This window comes from Myxine glutinosa, chromosome 6, assembly GCF_964187855.1.
Source record: "Myxine glutinosa chromosome 6, kmMyxGlut1.1, whole genome shotgun sequence".
Classification (NCBI taxonomy): Eukaryota; Metazoa; Chordata; class Myxini; order Myxiniformes; family Myxinidae; genus Myxine; species Myxine glutinosa.
Window position 1 is genome coordinate 3,266,395 of NC_136266.1, and position 9,096 is coordinate 3,275,490.

The window sequence follows — 9,096 nt, forward strand, 5'->3', positions numbered from 1 at the left end:
TTTTTCCACACTAATACAAGTGCAAAAGTGGTTTCCTGCACCAACACAAGTGCGAAAAGTGGTTTTTCAACACTATCACAAGTGCAAAAAGTGTTTTTTCCACACTAATACAAGTGCAAAAGTGGTTTCCTGCACCAACACAAGTGCGAAAAGTGGTTTTTCAACACTAACACAAGTGCGAAAAGTGGTTTTTCAACACTATCACAAGTGCAAAAAGTGTTTTTTCCACACTAATACAAGTGCAAAAGTGGTTTCCTGCACCAACACAAGTGCAAAAAGTGGTTTTTCAACACTAGCACAAGTGCGAAAAGTGGTTTTTCAACACTATCACAAGTGCAAAAAGTGTTTTTTCCACACTAATACAAGTGCAAAAGTGGTTTCCTGCACCAACACAAGTGGGAAAAGTGGTTTTCAACACTAACACAAGTGCGAAAAGTGGTTTTTCAACACTATCACAAGTGCAAAAAGTGTTTTTTCCACACTAATACAAGTGCAAAAGTGGTTTCCTGCACCAACACAAGTGCGAAAAGTGGTTTTTCAACACTAACACAAGTGCGAAAAGTGGTTTTTCAACACTAACATATGTGCGAAAAGTGGTTTTCCCACACTAATACAAGGGCAAAAGTGGTTTCCTGCACCAACACAAGTGTGAAAAGTGGTTTTTCAACACTAACACAAGTGCGAAAAGTGGTTTTTCAACACTATCACAAGTGCAAAAAGTGTTTTTTCCACACTAATACAAGTGCAAAAGTGGTTTCCTGCACCAACACAAGTGCAAAAAGTGGTTTTTCAACACTAACACAAGTGCGAAAAGTGGTTTTTCAACACTATCACAAGTGCAAAAAGTGTTTTTTCCACACTAATACAAGTGCAAAAGTGGTTTCCTGCACCAACCAACACAAGTGCGAAAAGTGGTTTTTCAACACTAACACAAGTGCGAAAAGTGGTTTTTCAACACTAACACAAGTGCGAAAAGTGGTTTTTCCACACTAACACAAGTGCGAAAAGTGGTTTTTCCACACTAATACAAGTGCAAAAGTGGTTTCCTGCACCAACACAAGTGCGAAAAGTGGTTTTTCAACACTATCACAAGTGCAAAAAGTGTTTTTTCCACACTAATACAAGTGCAAAAGTGGTTTCCTGCACCAACACAAGTGCGAAAAGTGGTTTTTCAACACTAACACAAGTGCGAAAAGTGGTTTTTCCACACTAATACAAGTGCAAAAGTGGTTTCCTGCACCAACACAAGTGCGAAAAGTGCTTTTTCAACACTAACGCAAGTGCGAAAAGTGGTTTTTCAACACTATCACAAGTGCAAAAAGTGTTTTTTCCACACTAATACAAGTGCAAAAGTGGTTTCCTGCACCAACACAAGTGCAAAAAGTGGTTTTTCAACACTAGCACAAGTGCGAAAAGTGGTTTTTCAACACTATCACAAGTGCAAAAAGTGTTTTTTCCACACTAATACAAGTGCAAAAGTGGTTTCCCGCACCAACACAAGTGCGAAAAGTGGATTTTCAACACTAACACAAGTGCGAAAAGTGGGTTTTCAACACTAACACAAGTGCGTAAAGTGGTTTTTCAACACTAACACAAGTGCGAAAAGTGTTTTTTCCACACTAATACAAGTGCAAAAGTGGTTTCCTGCACCAACACTAGTGCGAAAAGTGGTTTTTCAACACTATCACAAGTGCAAAAAGTGTTTTTTCCACACTAATACAAGTGCAAAAGTGGTTTCCTGCACCAACACAAGTGGGAAAAGTGGTTTTCAACACTAACACAAGTGCGAAAAGTGGTTTTTCAACACTATCACAAGTGCAAAAAGTGTTTTTTCCACACTAATACAAGTGCAAAAGTGGTTTCCTGCACCAACACAAGTGCGAAAAGTGGTTTTTCAACACTAACACAAGTGCGAAAAGTGGTTTTTCAACACTAACATATGTGCGAAAAGTGGTTTTCCCACACTAATACAAGTGCAAAAGTGGTTTGCTGCACCAACACAAGTGCGAAAAGTGGTTTTTCAACACTAACACAAGTGCGAAAAGTGGTTTTTCAACACTATCACAAGTGCAAAAAGTGTTTTTTCCACACTAATACAAGTGCAAAAGTGGTTTCCTGCACCAACACAAGTGCAAAAAGCGGTTTTTCAACACTAACACAAGTGCGAAAAGTGGTTTTTCAACACTATCACAAGTGCAAAAAGTGTTTTTTCCACACTAATACAAGTGCAAAAGTGGTTTCCTGCACCAACACAAGTGCGAAAAGTGGTTTTTCAACACTAACACAAGTGCGAAAAGTGGTTTTTCAACACTAACACAAGTGCAAAAAGTGGTTTTTCCACACTAACACAAGTGCGAAAAGTGGTTTTTCCACACTAATACAAGTGCAAAAGTGGTTTCCTGCACCAACACAAGTGCGAAAAGTGGTTTTTCAACACTATCACAAGTGCAAAAAGTGTTTTTTCCACACTAATGCAAGTGCAAAAGTGGTTTCCTGCACCAACACAAGTGCGAAAAGTGGTTTTTCAACACTAACGCAAGTGCGAAAAGTGGTTTTTCAACACTAACACAAGTGCGAAAAGTGGTTTTTCCACACTAATACAAGTGCAAAAGTGGTTTCCTGCACCAACACAAGTGCGAAAAGTGCTTTTTCAACACTAACGCAAGTGCGAAAAGTGGTTTTTCAACAATATCACAAGTGCAAAAAGTGTTTTTTCCACACTAATACAAGTGCAAAAGTGGTTTCCTGCACCAACACAAGTGCAAAAAGTGGTTTTTCAACACTAGCACAAGTGCGAAAAGTGGTTTTTCAACACTATCACAAGTGCAAAAAGTGTTTTTTCCACACTAATACAAGTGCAAAAGTGGTTTCCTGCACCAACTCAAGTGCGAAAAGTGGTTTTTCAACACTAACACAAGTGCGAAAAGTGATTTTTCAACACTATCACAAGTGCAAAAGTGTTTTTTCCACACTAATACAAGTGCAAAAGTGGTTTCCTGCACCAACACAAGTGGGAAAAGTGGTTTTCAACACTAAAACAAGTGCGAAAAGTGTTTTTTCCACACTAATACAAGTGCAAAAGTGGTTTCCTGCACCAACACAAGTGCGAAAAGTGGTTTTTCAACACTAACACAAGTGCGAAAAGTGGTTTTTCAACACTATCACAAGTGCAAAAAGTGTTTTTTCCACACTAATACAAGTGCAAAAGTGGTTTCCTGCACCAACACAAGTGCAAAAAGTGGTTTTTCAACACTAGCACAAGTGCGAAAAGTGGTTTTTCAACACTATCACAAGTGCAAAAAGTGTTTTTTCCACAATAATACAAGTGCAAAAGTGGTTTCCCGCACCAACACAAGTGCGAAAAGTGGATTTTCAACACTAACACAAGTGCGAAAAGTGGGTTTTCAACACTAACACAAGTGCGAAAAGTGGTTTTTCAACACTAACACAAGTGCGAAAAGTGGTTTTTCAACACTAACACAAGTGCGAAAAGTGGTTTTTCAACACTAACACAAGTGCGAAAAGTGGTTTTTCAACACTATCACAAGTGCAAAAAGTGTTTTTTCCACACTAATACAAGTGCAAAAGTGGTTTCCTGCACCAACACAAGTGCGAAAAGTGGTTTTTCAACACTAACACAAGTGCGAAAAGTGGTTTTTCAACACTATCACAAGTGCAAAAATGTTTTTTCCACACTAATACAAGTGCAAAAGTGGTTTCCTGCACCAACACAAGTGCGAAAAGTGGTTTTTCAACACTATCACAAGTGCAAAAAGTGTTTTTTCCACACTAATACAAGTGCAAAAGTGGTTTCCTGCACCAACACAAGTGCGAAAAGTGGTTTTTCAACACTATCACAAGTGCAAAAAGTGTTTTTTCCACACTAATACAAGTGCAAAAGTGGTTTCCTGCACCAACACAAGTGCGAAAAGTGGTTTTTCAACACTAACACAAGTGCGAAAAGTGTTTTTTCAACACTATCACAAGTGCAAAAAGTGTTTTTGCCACACTAATACAAGTGCAAAAGTGGTTTCCTGCACCAACACAAGTGCGAAAAGTGGATTTTCAACACTAACACAAGTGCGAAAAGTGGGTTTTCAACACTAACACAAGTGCAAAAGTGGTTTCCTGCACCAACACAAGTGCGAAAAGTGGTTTTTCAACACTAACACAAGTGCGAAAAGTGGTTTTTCAACACTATCACAAGTGCAAAAAGTGTTTTTGCCACACTAATACAAGTGCAAAAGTGGTTTCCTGCACCAACACAAGTGCGAAAAGTGGTTTTTCAACAATAACACAAGTGCGAAAAGTGGTTTGTCAACACAATCACAAGTGCAAAAAGTGTTTTTTCCACACTAATACAAGTGCAAAAGTGGTTTCCTGCACCAACACAACGTGCCGAACGGTTTCCAAACGTGCCGAAGTGGCCGTGCGGAGGCCCAAAAGGACCCACGGCCCAACCGTAGTCCTGAAGGCCGGCCATGAGTGCGGCCTTCATGGAGCGGTGAAACCGCTCGCACAACCCGTTGGCTTGGGGGTGGTAGGCCGTGGTGCGGTGCAGAGTGACTCCCAACGAGCGGGCGACCGCGCCCCAAAGTTCGGACGTGAACTGTGGACCGCGGACGGACGAGATGTCCGCCGGTGCGCCGAAACGCACGACCCAGGTGGCGATGAACGCCTGCGCCACGTCGGCGGTGGTGGTGGATGTGAGGGGCACGGCCTCCGGCCACCTGGTGGTCCTGTCCACCATGGTGAGCAGGTGGGTGAACCCCCGCGATGGGGGCAGGGGACCCACCAGGTCCACGTGGACGTGGTCGAAACGCAGTTCAGGCACGGTGAAAGGTGCCAGCGGGGCCTGGGTGTGGCGGTGGACCTTGGCCCGCTGGTAGGCCGTGCAGGCGTTGGCCCAGTCGCGGACGTCCCGTCGAAGGCCGTGCCAGACGAAACGCGCCGACACCAGCTTCTGAGAAGCTTTCCGGCCCGGGTGAGAAAGGCCGTGGATGGAGGCGAAGATGCGGCGCTGCCAGGTAACGGGCACGATGGGGCGAGGCTGGCCCTGGGAGACGTCGCAGAGCAGGCCAGTGTCCGCGAAGGGGATGTCGGCCAGGCGGAGGCCCGTGTCCGCCGCCCGGAGGGCCTGCACCGAGGTGTCGGTGGTCTGGTCGGCCGCCATGAGCGCGAAGTCCACGCCGAGGTGGACCGCGTTCGCGCTGGCCCGAGAAAGACAGTCGGCCACGGCGTTGTCTTTGCCGGCGACGTGCCGGATGTCCGTGGTAAATTCCGACACGGCGGAGAGGTGGCGCTGCTGGTGGGCCGACCACAGCTCCATGACTTTGGCCATTGTGTAAACCAATGGCTTGTGGTTGACGAAAGCCATGAACGGGCGGCCCTCCAGGAGGTGGCGGAAATGGCGAACGGCCAGGAATAGACCGAGGAGCTCGCGGTCGAACGTGCTGTATTTTAACTCGTTCGGCCGGAGTTGCCGGCTGAAAAAAGCGAGTGGCTGCCAAACACCGTCCACCCATTGTTCATGGACGGCGCCCACCGCGTAGTTGGAGGCGTCCGTAGTGAGGGCGATGGGCGCGTCGAGCACCGGGTGAGCCAGCAGCGTTGCGTCGGCGAGGGCCCGCTTTGCGCTCGCGAATGCCGCATCCATGGCCGCGGACCAGACGATGTCATGCTTGGCCGGCTTGCCCCGGAGGGCCTCATAAAGGGGCCGCATGAGCTGAGCAGCGCGGGGCACGAATCGGTGATAAAAATTCACCATGCCGAGGAACTCTTGTAGGGCCTTGATGGAGCGGGGACGCGGGAACGTGGTGATGGCCTCGACCTTGGTCGGCAGCGGCACGGCCCCGGTCTTGTTGATGCGGTGGCCCAAAAAGTCAACGGTCGTCGTGCCGAAGTGGCATTTGGCCGGGTTGACAATTAAGCCGTGCTCGCTGAGGCGACCGAACAGTGTTCGGAGGTGGAGGAGGTGCTCGGCGCGGGACGTGCTGGCGACGAGGATGTCGTCCAGATAGACGAAAAGAAATGGCAGGTCGTGCAGCACGCCGTCCATCAAGCGTTGGAACGCCTGGGCCGCGTTCTTGAGGCCAAACGGCATCCTCAAAAATTCGAACAGGCCAAACGGCGGGATGACGGCCGTCTTCGGGACGTCGGCCGGCCGGACAGGTACCTGGTGGTATCCCCGTATCAGGTCAATTTTTGAAAATATGACCTGTCCCGCCAAACGGGTGGAAAAGTCCTGGATATGCGGGATCGGGTACCTGCCGGGGGTGGTAGCGTCATTGAGGTGGCGGTAGTCGCCACACGGGCGCCATCCGCCCCCCGGCTTTGGCACGATGTGCAGTGGTGAGGCCCACGCGCTATCGGAGCGCCGCACGATGCCGAGGCGCTCCAACGCGTCGAACTCGGCCTTTGCCATGGCGAGCTTGGCCGGGTCGAGGCGGCGGGCCCTGGCGTAGACCGACGGGCCCGTAGTGGGTATGTGGTGCTCGATCCCATGTCGTACTGCGACGGCCGAAAACGTCGGCCGCGTGAGGGCCGGGAATTCCACGAGCAGGCGAGCGAACTCGTTCGCCGTCGGGAGCGGCATGCCAGTTCGGTCGGCGCGGAGCTGCTCATCGTACACGCCAGGGAGCTGAAGGTCTCGGCGTTGACAAGGCGACGTCGTTTGATGTCGACCAGCAGCCCGTGCACGCAGAGGAAGTCGGCGCCCAGCAAAGCCATGGGGACGCTGGCGGGCACAAAGGTCCACTGAAAGCGCTGGCTGCCGAAGCAGAGGGTGACGTCGCATGGGCCAAAAGTGCGTATGGCCGATCCATTAACAGCGACCAAAGAGGGGCCGCAAACGGCGTTCCGCCTGTCCTGCTCGGAGGCGGGTATGACGCTCAGTTGGGCGCCGGTGTCACAAAGGAAACGCCGCCCGGACGCTTTGTCTTTAATAAAAAGCAAGTTGCCCGAGTGGCCGGCGCTCATGGCTGGTAATGAACGCCGGCCCGGCCGTTTTCCGACTTGCCGAAAGTGCACGGGGGTCGGCATGTCCGAGCCTTGTGTCCGAACCTGGCGTGGTAATAACACCACGCCTGGTCAGGTGGAGGCCCCGGCCGTCGTGTTGGAAGCGGTCGGCGCGGCGTGGCAGCTGCCAGTTGCACCGGCAGTTCGGCCTCCAACCGCGCAGGGCGCTCGGGCGTCGTGGGCGTCGCCTCGGATGGCGGCGGGCTCCAGGTAGCCGCTCCGATGTGCTGGCCCGCCGAGGAGATCTTGTCGGCTTCCCTGGCGAGGGCGCGGGGATCTGTGATTGACGTGCCAGCCAGGGCGAGGCGTACCGGGTGAGGCAGCTGGCGAAGGAACAGCTCGCGGAACAGAAAATCCGGAGAGTGCTCACCGAGCAACGAGAGCATGTAGTCCATGCGCTCGGACGGGCGCGTGTCGCCGAGCTCGGGCAGGTCGAGCAGGCGCCGTGCGCGTGCCGCCGGTGAGAGGGCGAAAGCGTCGAGGAGAAGCGTCTTAATCGCGTCATACTTGTCAGCTGCTGGCGGGCGCTCGAGGAGGCTCAGGGCGCGGGCCGCGGTGGCGGCGCCGAGCGCTGCCACGACATGGTAGAAGCGGGTGTCGTCGGCGGTGATGCCTCGCAGGGCGAACTGGGAGTCCGCCTGGGTGAACCAAACAGCCACGTGAGCCTCCCAGAAGGTAGGCAGTTTAAGAGCCACTGCCGTATCCATGTTCGGGGTCACCAATGAAGGAGCTGTGCTCCAACGCGAGTCGAAAGAATTGACGCGACCAAAGACGGAAATTCGTCCGAGTTGCTTTATTGCACGTATCAAACTCGGGTACTCTGAAAAGCCCGTTTATCGGGCAGCAATATATATACACATTTATGCCGGAGCGTTTGCCCGGGAAAAGCGAGACCGGGCATGCCCGGGTGTCAAGGGCGAGTCCTGGAAAGGCGAGTCTGGACCTGCCCGGGCGTGCTGGACGAGGTCTGGCAAGTCGAGAGCGGGCATGCCCGGGCGTCCTGGACGAGCCCTGGAAAGGCGAGAGCGGGCATGCCCGGGCGTTCTGGGCGAGCCCTGGAAAGGCGAGAGCGGGCATGCCCGGGCGTTCTGGGCGAGCCCTGGAAAGGCGAGAGCGGGCATGCCCGGGAAAGATGAGGCCGGGCTTGCCCGGGAGGTTCGGGCGAGCCCGGGAACAGCGAGTTCGGGCATGCCCGGGAGAGGCGCGTCTGGGCCCGTCCGGACGAGCCCGGCATGGCAATTGCGCCCTGGCCGCGTCCTGGCAGGTGCAAGGCGATTGTGTACACCCAGCGGTAACCGCTACAAGGTTTACAATCCACGTGCTGGCATGCCATGGTGGGTGCCCGTCATCGAACCAGGTGTCGAGGCTCATAGAAGTAAGAGAAAAACAGAAGGTAGAGGATCAGATGCATGGTGGGGCGAACGGCGAAAACACTGCAGTTGCACGACACCATGATGACACGACGCCATGACGACACGACGCTACGACGACACGACGCCACGTCGTTGTGACTCCAAGATGATACGAAGACACTACGTCACGACGCCAGGACGATACGCCGCCAGGACACCACGACGACACGTCGACACGGTGCCACAACAACACGATGCCAGGACGATATGACACCAGGACGCCACAATGATACGATGATGCCACGACACGATGCCATGACACGATGCCACGATGACACGACGACGCCACGACACGACGCCAGGCCAACACGACGCCAGGCCAACACAATGCCAGGACAACACGACGCCAGGACAACACGACGCCAGGACGATACAATGCCAGGACGCCACGACAATAAGACGACGCCACGACGCCAGGATGATATGACGCCAGGATGATACGACGCCAGGATGATACGACGCCAGGACGACACAACGCTATGACGACACTATGACACTACGACACAACGCCACTACGACACAACGCCACTACGACACGACGCCAGGACGATATGACGCCAGGACGATACGACGCCACAACGACACGATGCCACGATGACACTACTACACGACGCCAGGATGATAAGACGCCAGGACGATACGACGATGCCACGACACTACGACACAA